Genomic DNA, 16607 nt, shown 5'->3' with positions numbered 1-16607 from the left:
CAACCCCCAAGGGGCAGGGCCCAGGCTGGACGAAGGCTGCCGCACATGTCTGGGCTGTGGGCTCTGCAGATGTGCCTCGCCTGCCCTGCTGCAGCCCCAAGCTGCATCCTTGTTCCCTGTCCTCCAGAACAGAGCCCCCAAGGGCTCTTCTCTCTGCCCCACAGCCAGCGGGAGGGAGGGCTCTCAGCAGCCCTGGGACCCCTCGGCCTGTGTCTCTCTCAGCCTCAGCCCCACAGGGCTCCTGGCTGGAACACGGGAATGGCCGGGGGGGAAGGGGAAGGTGGGTTGCTTGGAGGAGGGACTGGTCCAGCCAGCTGGGGAGGGACAGCGACATGCTCATCCCCTCGTGCTCTCTCCAGCTGGAGCACGACAGGAGCAGGGCTCAAGAATACTTGTATCAGAGCCTGCCGTACCTGAGGGATGCTCAGGCCAGCTTGCGAGAGACGGCCGTGAGGTTCATCGGTGAGTCACAGCCCCCGGGGTCCCTCTTTCGGCAGCCTGGCCCCAGTCCCCGCCGCTGCCCTGGCACAAGGAGCAGCCCTGTGGCTGCCAGAGCCCCGGCTGCCCCGTGCAGGGCCTTGGCCTCCCCTCCCAGCCCTGCCCACGCAGGTGGCCTTGGTGGCCGCCTTGCTCGGTCCCACCACCTCGGCTCCTGGTCTCCCCCGGGGTCGGCTCTGATGAGGGGAGGAACAGGGGTCTGACAGAACTCTGTGCCCAGGGCTGGCTGCGCGGCCCCTGAGGGACCCAAGCAAGGAGGAGCTGGCTGAGATCTGCAGCGGTGAGCAGGGAGTGTGCTCGGGAGGGGATGCCTGGGGGTCTCTGCAGACGTGGGAGGTCATCTGGGCTCTGCTGCTTTCTGTTGCAGCCATTCAGCCCTTGGAGGAGGACAGTGAACCCTCCATCTGCTCCCTGGCAGCTCAGACCATCCTCATCCTGAGCAACGCAAGGGAGCAGCCAAGATCGCGGTGGACCCTGCGAGCCCTGTGCTGCTGGCCCCACTAAGCCCGGCAGAGGTGCAGCTCTTCTCGGGAGAAGGGCTGGATTTAATAAAGCTGGAGGAGAATGCCTAAGCCCTGGTGTCCTTCAGATGCGCAGCGCCCTGAGCGTGCTGAGCAGACGGTGCCGTTCCTGGCCTCTCCTGCTGCCGCAGGATGTCTGTCCCTCAGCACAGCCTGGTTCCAGGCGTAGTTACGGTGCAGGCGGGCGGGCGCTCGCTGGCCCCCAGGCCCTGCCCTGTGGCGCGCAGGCAGGGGAGGCGGATGGCCGTGCGGGTACGGCAGGCACGGGGGCAGCACAGACACGCAGGTTTAGAGTGGGGCTGGTCCCAGCGCCTCAGGAGCTGTTTCCCACCGTTTTGCCCTCAGCTCCCGCCATCCCCCGAGGCTTTCCACAGCGCCGTCTCAGCGAGCGAGACCCCCTGCTCCGGGCTGCCGGGCCTCGTCTCTCACGCTGCCCTCCCCTCATCGCCAGCAGCTGTCGCCCGGCGCTTTCGCCCTTTCCTGGAGACGCTTTCCCAGCAGCACTGCCAGGCTGAGCCGGGGCAGTGGCGGGTTCATAGAATCACAGAACCGTTTGGGTTGGAGGGACCTTCCCAGCTCCCCCAGTGCCCCCCCTGCCATGAGCAGGGACATCTGCACCAGCTCAGGTTGCTCAGAGCCCCGACCAGCCTGGCCTGGGATGTCTCCAGGGATGGGGCATTCACCACCTCTCTGGGCAACCTGGGCCAGGCTCTCACCACCCTCAGGGGCAGCAATTCCTTCCTCATGTCTGGCCTCAATCTCCTCTCTTTTAATTTAAACCATCACTCCTTGTTCTGTCTCAATGGGCCCTGCTAAAAAGTCTCTCCCCATCTTTCTTATTGGCCCCTTTTAAGTACCGAAAGGCCACAATAAGGTCTCCCCAGAGCTTCTCTTCGCCAGCTGAACACCCCAGCTCTCTCAGCCTGTTCCCCCAGCAGAGCTGTTCCAGCCTCGGGTCATTTCGGTGGCTCCTCTGGCCCCTCTCTGGCAGGTCCATGTCTGTCCTGTTCTTAGGGCTCCAGAGCTTGACATGGGACTCCAGGTGGGGTCTCACCAGAGAGGAGACCTGCTGGCCACGCTCCCTTTGATGCAGCCCAACATACAATTGGCCTTCTGGACTGCAAGTGTGCATTGCCAGCTCATGGCCCGTCTTTCATCCCCCAGCACCCCCAAGTCCTTCTCCACGCGGCTGCTCTCAATCCCTCCATCCCCAGCCTGGACTGGTACCCGAGCTTGCCCCGACCCAGGTGCAGGACCTCGCACTTTGCCTTGTAGAACCTCATGAGGTTTGCATGGAACCACTTCTCGAGCTTGTCCAGGTCCCTCTGGATGGATCCCGGCCCTCAGACGTGTCACCTGCAGCGCTCAGCTTGGTGTCATCTGCAAACTCGCTGCGGGTGCGCTCGATCCCACCGTCTGTGTTGCTGATGAAGGTTTAACCAGTACTGGCCCCCGTACGGACCCCTGAGGGACACCACTTGTCACCGGCTGGTCAATTTGGGATGCCCTGACTCTGTGCCCCCCCAGCCCCAGGGGCTGTGGCTGAAGAACCAGTGGGCCATCGGGGAGGACCCCTGGCTCCTGGCCCGGCACAGCCAGGGGGTGCTGACCCCCAGATCCGCAAACCAGGGACGGGGGCACCTACGGCTGCTGGGCAGTCACTGAGCTGGGGGGGCGCTGACCGAGTGCTGGCTGGAGATCCGGGGTGCGGGGGGGTCCCCCATACCTGAGGGAAGTACCTGATATCTGGGGGGCACCCTGGGCTCTGGGGGAACCCTGGGATCTAGGGGGGGCAGTGGCAGTCCCCCAGCATGTGCCTCTCCCTGCACAGTGCCCCAGCAAATGTGATAGTGAAGCAGGACAGGGCAGGGGGGGCGCGATTTCTGGGGACCTCGGTGGCTTTGGGAAGGGTTAATTGGAGGGCTTAATTGGTGGGGTAGTTTGGGGTGTGTTTAATTAGGGGCTGTGCTTTTTGAGGGGTTGTAAGTCCAGCTTTGGGGTGCCTGTTTAATTTTGGAGGTGGACTTAATATTGGAGGGAGTTTAATTTGGGGGTTGTTTAATATTGGAGGTGTCTAATTCTGCAGATGTGTGTTTAATTGAAGGGGCTGTGTATAATTGGCGTTGTTTAATTTGGGGGTGTAGGTTTAATTAGGGAGCTGTATTTAATTGGAGGGGCTGTGTTTTATTGGGCGGTGTTAAATAATGGGGTGCTTTATTAGGGGGCATTAATCCTGGGGCTCCATTTTGGGGGTATAGCACTCCCTGGGATGCCCTCCCCGCCCAGGGCCAGAGGTGCACGGGGTCGGGGGGTGACGGTGGCACCGGCCGCGCCAGCAGCAGGAGGTCGGGGAGCGGGAGGCCGGGGCTGGGGGCTGCGGTGGCCACTGTCACCTGGTTGGTGGCCTCCCCGCCCTGGGTCACCTGTAGGGACAGGGACGTGGTGAGGGGGGGATGGCGTGGGGGGCAGGGGGATGTGGTGAAGGGGAGACATGGAGGGGGGGCCGTGGGAGGTCGCTGTTGTGGGGACAGGCTGGGGGGGACAGGGCCGGAGATGAGGGGACATGGAGGGAGGGGACAGGGGCAGCGGTGAGGGGACACAGGCAGGGGAGGCAAGGACATGGCTGAGGGGACACAGGTTGGGGGACAGGGCCAGAACTGAGGGGACAAGTGGGGGACATGGCCCCGTTGCTGAGGGGACAAGTGGAGGACACGGCCCCGTGGCTGAGAGGACACGTTTGGGGACACAGCCCTGAGGTTGAGGGGACACAGTTTGGGGAACAGGGCCAGAACTGAGGGGACACAGGTTGGGGGACATGGCCCCGTTGCTGAGGGGACAAGTGGAGGACACGGCCCCGTGGCTGAGAGGACACGTTTGGGGACACAGCCCTGAGGTTGAGGGGACACAGTTTGGGGAACAGGGCCAGAACTGAGGGGACACAGGTTGGGGGACAGGGCCCCGTGGCTGAGGGGACAAGTGGGGGACATGGCCCTGAGGTTGAGGGGACACAGGTTGGGGAACAGGGCCAGAACTGAGGGGACACAGGTTGGCGGACACGGCCCCGTGGCTGAGGGGACAAGTTGGGGACACGGCCCTGAGGTTGAGGGGACACAGGTTGAGGGACACAGCCCCGTGGCTGAGGGGACACAGGTTGGGGGACAGGGCCAGAAATGAGGGTTCATGGCCCCGTTGCTGAGGGGACAAGTGGGGGACTCGGCCCTGAAGTTGAGGGGACACAGGTTGGGGGACAGGGCCAGAACTGAGGGGACACGGGTTGGAGGACAGGGCCAGAACTGAGGGGACACAGGTTGGGGGCCATGGCCAGAACTGAGGGGACACAGTCCCAAGGCTGAGGGGACAAGTTAGGGACACAGCCCCGTGGCTGAGGGGAGACAGGTTTGGGGACGCGGCCCCATTGCTGAGGGGACAAGTGGGGGACACGGCCCCGAAGTTGAGGGGACACAGGTTGGGGGACAGGGCCAGAACTGAGGGGACATCCTCCTGTTGCTCAGAGGACAAGTGGGGGACACGGCCCCGGGGCTCAGGGGACAAGTGGCGGACACGGCCCCGGGGCTCAGGGGACCCCGCCGCCCCCCGGGGCCGCCCCTCACGCCCCTCAGCCGCGGGCAGTCGCTCTCCACGAGCGGGCAGGCCCGGCGCTGCCCGGACTCCCCGGGGCAGGGAGCGCGACAGCCGGCCCGGCCGGGAGGCGGCCCCGGGAGGACACGGCCCGGCCGGGGGGCGGCCCCGGGGGGACACGGCCCGGCCGGGGGGCGGCCCCGGGGGGACACGGCCCGGCCGAGGGGCGGCCCCGGGGGGACACGGCCCGGCCGGGGGGCGGCCCCGGCGCTGCTGCTGGCGCTGGGCCCTGTCCGGAGCCCGGGACGGCCCTGCCGGGGACGTTCGCGGATCATGAGGGGCCGGGTCCCTCCCTCAGCGGCCCGGCGGCGCTGCCGTGAGCCCGGGCGGGGACGGGCCTGAGGGGGCGGGTTCTGTGCAATGACGGGCCGGGAACAGCGGCGAGGAGCCGGTTCGGCTGCTGGCGGCTCGTTAATAGTCACCGGGGGGCCGTGCCCGGGCATCTCATTAACAGTCCCGAGGCGGGGGCAGTCACAGAATCACAGAATCACAGAATGTCAGGGATTGGAAGGGACCTCAAAAGCTCATCCAGTCCAATCCCCCTGCCAGAGCAGGAACACCAGGTGAGGTTACACAGGAAGGCGTCCAGGCAGGTTGGAATGTCTGCAGAGAAGAAGACTCCACAACCTCCCTGGGCAGCCTGTTCCAGTGTTCCGTCACCCTCACTGAGAAGAAGTTTCTTCTCAAATTTAAGTGGAACCTCTTGTGTTCCAGCTTGGACCCATTACCCTTGTCTTACTGTTGGTTGTCACCGAGAAGAGCCTGGCTCCATCCTCGTGACACCCACCCTTTATATATTTATAAACATTGATGAGGTCACCCCTCAGTCTCCTCTTCTCCAAGCTAAAGAGCCCCAGCTCCTCAGCCTTTCCTCATAAGGGAGATGCTCCACTCCCTTCATCATCTTCATTGCCCTGCACTGGACTCTCTCCAGCAGTTCCCTGTCCTTCTGGAACTGAGGGGCCCAGAACTGGACACAATATTCCAGATGAGGTCTCACCAGGGCAGAGCAGAGGGGAAGGAGGACCTCTCTCGACCTACTAACCACCCCCCTTCTAATACACCCCAGGATGCCATTGGCCTTCTTGGCCACAAGGGCCCAGTGCTGGCTCATGGTCACCCTGCTGTCCCCAGGACCCCCAGGTCCCTTTCCCCTACACTGCTCTCCAACAGGTCATTCCCCAACCTATACTGGAACCTGGGGTTGTTCCTGCCCACATGTAAGACTCTACATTTTCCCTTGTTATATTTGATTAAATTTTTCCCCGCCCAACTCTCTAGCCTGTCCAGATCTCGCTGGATGACAGCACAGCCCTCTGGCGTGTCAGCCACTCCTCCCAGCTTGGTGTCATCAGCAAACTTGCTGATAGTACACTCAATTCCCTCATCCAAGTCGTTGATGAATGTATTGAATAATACTGGTCCCAGCACTGACCCTTGAGGCACTCCACTAGATACAGGCCTCCAACCAGACTCCGCCCCATTGACCACGACTCTCTGGCTTCTCTCCTTCAGCCAGTTTGCAGTCCACCTCACTACCCGATCGTCCAGTCCACACTTCTTCAGTTTAGCCGTGAGGATGCTGTGGGAGACGGTGTCAAATGCTTTGCTGAAGTCAAGGTAGACCACATCCACTGCTCTGCCATCGTCAATCCACCTTGTTACGTCTTCATAAAAGGCTATGAGGTTGGTCAAGCACGACTTCCCCTTGGGGAAGCCATGTTGACTGCCCCTGGTGACCCTCTTATCCTTGATATGTCCTAAGATGGCACCAAGGATAAGGTGTTCCGTCACTTTCCCAGGGATGGAGGTGAGGCTGACCGGTCTAGAGTTGCCCGGGTCCTCCTTCTTGCCCTTTTTGAAGACCGGAGTGACATTTGCTTTCCTCCAGTTGTCAGGCACCTCTCCCGTTTCCCAAGACTTGGCAAAGATGATGGAGAGCGGTCCAGCAATGACTTCAGCCAGCTCCCTCAGCACCCGCGGGTGCATCCCATCTGGACCCATGGACTTATGGATGTCCAGATTGCTTAACTGGTCCCTAACCCAGTCCTCATCAACCAAGGCAAACTCCTCCATTGCCCTGCCTTCCTCTGGGGCCTCAGGGGTACGGGGCTCCTCAGGACAGTCTCCGGCAGAGTAGACAGAGACAAAGAAGGCATTCAGTAATTCTGCCTTCTCTGTATCTTCTGTCACCAGGGCACCCACCCCATTCATCAGTGGGCCTACATTGCCTCTGGTGTTTTATCTGCCATGTATTTGAAGAAGCTCTTTCTGTTGTCCTTGACCCCTCTTGCCAGGTTTAACTCTAAGGAGGCCTTAGCTTTCCTAGTTGCCTCCCTACATCCTTTAACAACAGCCTTATATTCTTCCCAAGTGGCCAGCCCCTCCTTCCATGATTTGTAAACTCTCCTCTTCCGCTTGAGTTTGCCCAGCAGTTCCCTGTTTAACCACGCAGGTCTCCTGGCTCCCCTCCTTGACTTCCTATGTGTCGGGATGCACTGATGTTCAGCTTGGTAGAAGCAGTCCCTGAATGCTAACCAACTATCTTGGGCCATTGCTCCTCTCAGGAGCAGAGGGCAGAGCTCTGAATGACAAAGGATGTCAGGATGTGCTCCAGAAAGAGAAGATGAGCGCCAGTGCCATCACCTGATTCCAAATAAATAATTGTACCTCAAGAAAATGACTAAAAAAGACCCAAAATGAAACCCACAAACAGCATCTGCCACCAAGAGTGTTTCAGTGACTCTGAACTGCAAGGCTGATGGCCTTACCACAACTGTCACAGGGCCCCAGTTCACAGCAGTTTCAAAGGCCTTTGGAAAGACTCCAATGCACGTTACCTGCTCTGCAGAGGAGCTGCTGCTGACCTGTTGCCAGCGCTGACAGCAGAGCCCTCTGGCTCTCCAGCCCACCCCTTCCCACCTCGTATGAGGCAGTGACCGGCTTTCATCCGCTACTCTAACGGCTGCCTTTGCCGAGCTCCTTTTCTGTTTCCCTTCCTACTGCATCAGTCAGGGTGGGCTTGTTGTAATTCTAGGCTGAGCCCAACACCTGAGACTGCACTGCCACCCCTACTTACCTGTGCCAGGATATGGTAAAGAAATAAGATTTAGCAAATAGGAACTCTCCCCATAGCACATATGTGGGCAGCCTATAATGGTGTAATAGCTCAGAAGGTATAGACCAGGCTCGACTTTTATCCCGGGATCTGGACAAATGGGAGAACTGGGCAATCACCAACCACATGAAGTTCAATAAGAGCAAGTGCCGGATTTTGTGCTTGGGACAGAGCAACCCTGGCTGTACAGAGAGACTGGGTGACGAGGTGCTGGAGAGCAGCTCTGCAGAGAGACACCTGGGGGTTCTGGTCGATGGCAAGTTGAACATGAACAAACAGCGTCCCTGGAGCCAAGAGGGACCCGTGTCCTGGTGCATCCAGCACAGCACGGCCAGCCGGGCAGGGAGGGGATTGTCCCGCTCTGCTCTGCACTGGGGCAGCCTCACCTGGAGCATTCACTGTGTGCAGGGCTGGGGACACAGGAGAAAAGGAGATAAAGCTACTGGGCAGTGTCCAGAAGAGGCTGCGAAGTTGGTGAGGGGTTTGGAGGGGAAGCTGTATCAGGAGCAGCTGAAGTCCCTGGGTTTGTTCAGCCTGGAGAAGAGGAGACTGAGGGCAGAGCTCATGGTGGCTTAAGCTTCCTCAGCAGGGGAACAGGAGGGGCAGGGCTGAGCTCTTCTCTTTAGTGACCAATGACAGAACCCCAGGAATGCAAGGAAGATGTGCCAGGGGAGGGTCAGGTTGGACATGAGGAAAAGTTCTTTACCAGATGGTGCTGGAGCACTGGAACAGGCTCCCCAGGGAGGTGTCACGGCCCCAAGCCTGAGAGTGTTCGAGAAGCGACTGGACAACGTCCTCAGACACACGGTGTGAACTGTGAGGTTGTCCTGTGCAGGGACAGGAGTTGGACTCGATGATCCTTGTGGGTCCCTTCCAGCTCAGCACATTCTGTGATTCTACCAGGGTGCAGGATCGGGCCCAGGTCACATCGCTTGAGGGTCCCGGGGATGCAGCTCCTGGGACAGCTCAAGAAATGGCAGCACTTGCCCCTAATTGCTATTTTTGGTCTCTCCCCATCACTCTCTGGGTGGCTCCCTGCCCCCATTCTGTGGAGGACTACGGTGGGTCCGTGGATTCCCTGATGGAGGGCATGGGAACAGAGATCAGCCTTGAAGATATTAAGGTTTACCCTTTGGAAAGATGGGAGTAAAGGAGTATCTGGAGATATTAACGTGTACCCATGAGAAAGAAGGGAGTAGAAGAGTAACATTGATGATAGCAAAATTAGCCAATGAGGTGTTACTGCTGTAACTTGTAACCAATAGTGAAGAGACATATGAATTGGTAAAACTGTATAAAAATGCACTTGTGGCAATAAATGGCATCTACTACTTTCATCCTGGAAGAACTTGGTCTATGTCGTTTGTCCGTCTCAACCACGACATATGGTGACCCCGACATGATCCTGCATGAAGAAGGATCCCTGATGAAGAAGAGACAGCGGCGAAGCTATGACAGCCGATGACGAGCTGGGGAGATGGAGCCCAGTACAGCTGACAGAGCAGCAGCGGGGAACTGCCAAAGATCCGAATCCTTGAAAAGACACCACGCCAAGAGTAGGTGAGCTACTAGGAACATGGCGGGGAACTTATCTAAAGAAGAGGGTAATGGAAATTGCTTCTGAAGAAGCAGGGTATTAGCCTTCTGGAATTGACTTTATGAAGGATGTTACTATGGGGCAAAGCAGTACCCAAAGATCCAAAGAAACAACTGAACTGTTAACGACATGGCACTTGTTGCTAGAGGCTTTGAGAGGATTAAAAGAGCAACGGGAACAGGCAGAGACAGCGGAGGGGGGTGGCTTTCCTGGGCTAGATTTGGAAAAAAAAAAAAAGAGAAAAAAAACCCCACACCACGAAAATGTGCACTGTTCCGAACCCCCCTGTTACTAATGATTCTCCAGCACCGTTCAAGTCTGCGTTATCTGATGAGTCGGGTGAGGATGGGGGTCCGCAGCATTTTCTTGAAAATTGAAAAGGAAAAGAAAAGGAGTATGTGTACGTGTTGCCTCGAGATCAGATAAAAACCATGAAAGACTCAAGCAAAATTAGACCTATGCAATGTAACAGCTATAGATCATTTCGGACAGAACGATGGGGATTCGTTGAAAGGGGCAGGTATCCCCCAACTCTTGGAAGAGACACTAATTGGCACACCACAATTACAGGCACGATTAGTTTCTGAAATCCCGAGGCAGTCAGCAGACCTTGCATATCAAGCTATGATAAAGGTGCCTGAAACCGACAAAGCAGCCAAATCATTTACGACTATTAAACAGGGTCCCAATGAGAACTACATGCAATTTATTGACCATCTTCAAGAGGCCATCAATAAGCAGGTTGAAAACTTAGAAGCTAAGGAAGCACTGATGTTGAAATTAGCAGTAGAGAATGCTAATGTTTACTGTCAACGTGTTATCTGTGAGTTTTACAGTAAGTATTATGTGCTTCTGTGCATTGCCTCTCTGAAAATCAAGCAGCTTGTCAGGAATGTGAGTTAATTGTTTTACTGGTTGTTGTTACAGTTGTTTTTTTGTGGTATTGATTGTGTAAGTGCGCCGTAAATCCTTCTCCCCACTTTTCCCACTCGCGCTGCAAGCAGCCCTGTGCTTTCTCCCCCTTCTCATGGCTTTTTACTTACGAGATGGGGTCAGAAATGACTGTTTTCAGCCGTGTTCCTAAGAAATCGGCATTGGGAGGTGTTTTAGAACATAGGAAAGCACTTGGAAATATGAGGAAAGAGGATCTTGTGAAATATTGAAATCAGTGGTGGCTGCTATAGAAGTTAAATGATTGGGAAAACTGGCCAGACAATAGAACCTCTAAGTACCTTTAAGTATAACACAGCAATCATAGATGTCTTCCTTGTTCGCTTGTTTTCTTTGTGGGTATCTGTTTAAGCATGTTGCAGTTTTAGTAGGTCTTTGTCTGTTGTGTGGTATGGTGAGTTCGCAGACTGTTAAATAATGCGAATCCATGGACTCAAAATGTGCGTTTTGTGATAATATAGAAGATCATGAGTAATTTAGTTCTTTACTGCATGAATGTGATCATAAAATTTTGTGTGTAATAGCTGTTACTTTTCTTTCTACCATGCTGGCTTTATACCAGCATTTGGACTTGCACAACTCTGCGATAGGCTGTGTCTCATCACGGTGTACCAAATTTGGCTGTTTTGTATCCACACCAAGTAAAGAATCCTGGGTTTGGGATAACAGTTGTAGCACGCCAGATGAGACACTGATAAAAGCCTTGCCCAGCCCAGCTTGCTAGAGCAGTGCGGGGGCAGGTGCCGACTGGGCTCCAGTGCACTGAGCTGTTTTGTCAGGGAGACCCAGCGGCGCCTCTACCTGGCTGAGCAGTAAGCGGTCCACAGGTGCAATGCTAAAATTGAGATATTGTCTTGAATTAGTGCAACTGTGATCCGTCTGCAAATTGGAACTTGGTATTTGGTTTTCCTATCTGAGCTCAGTATTTTAGTTTATATATTTATATTTGGTACCAAAAGAATTTTCTTAGGGGAGATAATTACAACATGGGAACCGGTTCTGCTACTAAAATGTCACTTTTCTCCCCCTTAGGATGCATCCTTACACATTAGAGTAACTTCTGGGGAAATATTCTGATAAAAGAAAACTTGAAACTATATTGTACTTGAATGTGACTTGAATGTGGAATTCTGGGTTTTAGTGCTGTATTGAAATGGATGTTGTTCTGCAGAATTTTGGAAAAATGGGATGAAGTACGGTACTGTAAGTCCATTTGCTCTTATTGTTATCTAATAATTTTGAGACCAGAAAAGAATTTAAATTGTTAAACTCTGATTCGCATTGAAAAAAAAAAAAAACACCACAAAAAACCAAACCAACCAAACAAACAAAAACAAAAAACCCAACCTAAATGCTATGATGTGAACTTGGTTGTATTTAAAAGTTGCTAGAATATGAACTGATTTGGATCTAGGAAAATGGAATAATAGATTGATGTTTAATATGCTGGTTTTTGACATCTGTAAATTGTAAAAGGTAGATGGAGCTATGGAATGTAGCTATTGCTGAGCTAACTGGAATTGCATATAAAGTGTATGATGTTTGGAATGAAACGGGAAAACAAAAAAGCAAAATATCCCAGGGCTGTGCTGTACAGCCTGAACATAAATTTCAGGCCTGTGTCAAGCTGCAAGATAAACTCAGCTCATTGTAACCCAGCAGTCCGGCAACTCCTCCTTAGCACCAGCGATTCCGCCACCTGCGTGGCCTTGGCTATGTCTAAACTGCAGCAAGAAGAGAAAGAAAAAAAAAAAGGAAAAACCTGTTTGCCCGCTGCTAAGCGGAGAAAGGGGGCTTTATTTCCCTCCCTCTGTCTTTTTTCCCTGGAGTGTTGTCATCCATCCTTGTTGTGGCACTGCGTGGCTTCTCGGCTCTGAATCAGAGGTCATCAGTGCTGTTTCTTTTTGCTTCCGTCTCGTCTCTTAGGTTCTGGCACATCTGGGGAAAGAGCCCATCACTTTACCTCCTTGCTGAAGTCGGTCTTTTCACACCGCTCAGCTTTGGGGGGTGTATGGGAATGTAGCGGGAGATTTGGTGAGGAGGTTAGTTAAATGTAAATACGCTCAAGTGACTTGCACCTGTCTGTAGAAAAAGCACATACATCACGCTAATTGTTTTACTGACCTTGTGTGCTTGATGAGCAGAACCTCTGTGTTAGATAACATAGGCCTGTGAGAAACTCCAGGCTCCTTATCACTATGTCCGAGATTCTTGCTTTGTTGTGAGAAAGAGCGGGAGGCTGCACCAGCCTGAAGCCTTGAAATCCAGGCGAGCTCAGCAGGCGCAGTGATCTTCCAGCAGGGCTGAACTGACCAGCGCCTGCGTCCCCCTTGTGTCACCTCTGCCTGGGAGCTCAGGTGCGACTTTGGAGATCCCCCGGTAGAGAGGTAACTAAAATAAAACTTGCTCTTTGCAATGCATTCGTGGCCTCTGGCTCTTCTTGCGACGTGCCTGCGCATGTGTACACAGGGGGCCAGAGTGCTGAGTGCGTCTCTGGCTCAGACTGGTACTAATTTGGGCGTGGAGTGGAGCCAGGCTGGTCTGATGTGGAGTTTGGGCTGATTTGTTTTCATGCTGGGCTGGAGATCTTGCCATCTCAGATGGCGGCGAGAGGGAGGCTTTCTTCCCCCCTGCCCACCCTCCAGCAATGTTACTGCTGGAGAACTGTAATCCTGCATGAAGGAGTCTGAGGGTGAAATTTAAAGGCATCGCCAGTGGATCCATATTTCTAATGAAGCTGGGAAATTAAACCAAAAAGTTTTTTTTTTAAAATGGACTTATTCTGTGGTAACTAGTTGTAAGAGATTTCTTAGTAAATTCACCGTGCTAGTTTTTGAGGTCATGGGAAAGAAAGAAAGGCCATTTTTTGAAACCAATGGAATGCCAAATTTCGAACAAAGTTTTAATAACTGAATTCTCGTATTTGCCAGAAAGGCCTATACCTCTCTCAGGTCAAGATTTGTTAAGTAAATCGTAAGCTCAAATAACGTTTGCTGAGAATTCTGTTTAGTTGCATGTCCTCCAAGAAGCTGCTTGGATGGTGCAGATCTGCTTGCTACAAGTGAGAAATCTCCACGGAAATTTCGAATGCTGTATTTCCATTAGTATTGGCAGCCAATGTTTCAGTAAAGCCAACACTACGTTGATAGAACTGAAACAGGACTTCGATGCGGTAAGGGAAAATGATATCCAGTAAATATGACAGCCAAAATGGAGTTTGAGACTTTGATGAATGAATTGATGACAACCTTACAGGCTGACTGCATTCGATGGGACTTGCAGATTTGTCTATTTATAGCTACAACACAGAAACAACCTGTGGCTATTGTGGGACAGTATGACGAGAATGCTAACAGACTGATATACAGATTGTTACTCTGATCAAGAAATGCAGGGAATGAATTCAAGTCTTAATAGGCCATGATCCTTTTGTCCTATATGTGCCATTTGTGAAATCTAATTTTGATTTTTTTTTATTTGCAATCTATGTCCTTGTAAATTGCACTAGCTGATTTTCTTAACAGTATAGCTTTTGGCATGCCTGAATGTAAACTGCTGCAGAACCTGCAAGTCTTTCACATCAGGTCACAGACTATACTTGTGTTTGGTCTGATCCCATATGCTTGCACAGTTTTTGTTGATGGTTCAGGGAAGTCTCATAAAGCTGTAGTGGTCTCACGTGAGGATAACAATTGGCATCATTCTGTAAAAATTATTGAAGGTTCAACACAATTAGTAGAACTTGGCACAGCTTTATGTCACTTAAAGCTTTTTAAGGAGGAACCTCTAAATTTGATTTGTGATTCTGAGTACGTAGTCAAGGTCCAATGCACGCATCTGATTCTGAATTTTTTTTTTAAACAAAAAGGGGGAGAAGTAGGGGAAACACCACAAAACTGGTTGTCAAAAGCGTTGTATGTGATGAATCACTTATATCTAAGTGGTGCAGCCCAAATTCCCCCTGTGATGAAACACCTTACAAGTATGACCCAAAAACATGCTAAATCAGAAAGAACCTACATTAGTTACGTTCAAATCACTAGTTAATGGTCAACGGAAAAGGCCACATCAATTGGTAACCTGGGGGAGAGACTATGCTTGTGTCTTTACAGATCAAGGGCTGCAATGGTTGCCAGCGTGAAATGTGAAACCTGTGTTATCTTCCTGACAATGACTGCTGCAGCTGCTGCGTTTTGGATGCCTGCACAGACAAAGACTAACATGTGGATTACTTTAGCCAACACGACTGGCCAGGACTCTATACGCCTAGCTACGGCATCTCTGGAAAGCCCATTCCACACATGCTTGGTTGGCATCCCCCTTGACAACTACAGCAGCATCACACGACTGTTTCAAAATAGTGGTCGGTGCAGAGGCATCGCAACGAACTGTAATAATACCAACATGGCACTTTGGATTAATTGCCTCCCGGAAGCAAATGTTGAACCACAGGATCTGGAATTGCTGGGATCTATGCCCAGGGACGCTTGTATCCAGCTGCTTTGTGAGCAGTGTCAGAACAATATATAAGAGCATGAATGGATAAAACTGCAAAATGTTCGTGCTACCCTTGGTGACTATAGAAATGAAACTCAATGGTGTGATGCCTCGCAGAGGAATCCAAGGGGTGCCGTTGATAATATGGGACAGCGACCCCGAAAACTCCCGTATAGTGTATTCTTGATCTGTGGAGACAGAGCCTGGCCAGGAATTCCTTCTAACGCTGTTGGATGACTGTGTAGTTTGAGACAATTAACTCTCTTAACACCCAATGTATCTATAACGATAGATCACAGAAGAGTAAGACAGGAAAAATGCTTTTTGCATATATATGAGTCAAAATGTGATGGTAGTGTAGATTTTTGGGGATCGGGGTTAAGAGTTTTAGGATCTCTTGTACCTGGTGTTGGCACAGCTCAAGCTTTAAATACTTTAGAAAAATTAAGATGCTGGCTAGCTAAGCAAACTAACAGAACTTCTAAGGCTTTAAGTGGGCTTTTGTTAGATGTAGATTCTGTAAGACATGCTGCACTGCAGAAAAGAGCTGCAATAGAGTTTTTGTTGTTAGCTCAAGGACACGGATGTGAAGATTTTGACGGTATGTGCCATATGACCTTGTCAGATCATTTGAATCAATTCATAAAAGTATACAAGTACTGAAAGAGGGAGTACAAAAGTTGCAAGTTGGTGATGGATGGGATTGGTTAAATAAATTTAGTGGTTGGGGGCTCTCAGGGTGGTTGTTATCAGTAGCGAACAGGACTGATTGTTTTGATGATTGTTGTGATTGTGTTACTAAGGTTGCCATGCATGATTTCTCTGCTGCAAAGGGCCCTGCAGCAGACAATGAAGGCAATTTTTTAGCACAAAAACAAAAAGAGGGAATTGTGGGGAACTACGGTGGGTCCGTGGATTCCCTGACGGAGGGCATGGGAACAGAGATCAGCCTTGAAGATATTAAGGCCTATCTGAGAGAAAGATGGGAGTAAAGGAGTATCTGGAGGTATCAAGGTGTACCCGTGAGAGAGAAGGGAGTAGAAGAGTAACATTGATGAGAGCAAAATCAGCCAATGAGATGTTACGGCTGTAACTTGTAACCAATAGTGAAGAGACATATGAATTGGTAAAACTGTATAAAAATGCACTTGTGGCAATAAATGGCATCTACTACTTTCATCCTGGAATAACTTGGTTTATGTCGTTTCTCCGTCTCAACCGCGACACCATTCTGTAATTCCCCCCTTCTGTCTTTAGCCCATTGTGCTGGTTTAAATGGTATGAAATGGCAGAACCCCAACTGCATCCTGGGATGCCCACTCACCGGCCCCGTCTCTCAGGAGCCCCTTGGAATCCTCCAGCAACCCCCAGGAAACACTCTTGCCCATCAGCGAGCTGCCCGACCCCCTGCCCATCCTACACACTGTTAGAGCTGCCAGGAGCACGGAGTTCCAACCCTGCCCAGCCCTGGAATGCCAGTGCCGAGGGGAGGGCAGAATAACAAGTGGAGAAGCACTTCAAAATTCCACGTCGACACTAATTAATCTGACACAAACGAACCTCTGACACGGATTAGCCAAATCAAGAACAGGAACGTTCATGGGGTGAGGAATTGGATTTGCAAATCCTCTACACCGATCTGAACTGACACATCATTTTTTATTTTTTTGCCTTTGTTTCTTCTCTGGTTTCAACCGAGGCTTTCTGGTTTTGCCATCTTCCCGTGAACCTGCACTCGATAAATGCAGGTGTACATCGGGTTTCCCCAGTTGCTCTTCACAAAAAA

Source organism: Caloenas nicobarica, chromosome 29 (genome assembly GCF_036013445.1).
Source record: "Caloenas nicobarica isolate bCalNic1 chromosome 29, bCalNic1.hap1, whole genome shotgun sequence".
NCBI classification, from domain to species: domain Eukaryota; kingdom Metazoa; phylum Chordata; class Aves; order Columbiformes; family Columbidae; genus Caloenas; species Caloenas nicobarica.
Note: the sequence above shows the minus strand (reverse complement) of the source record.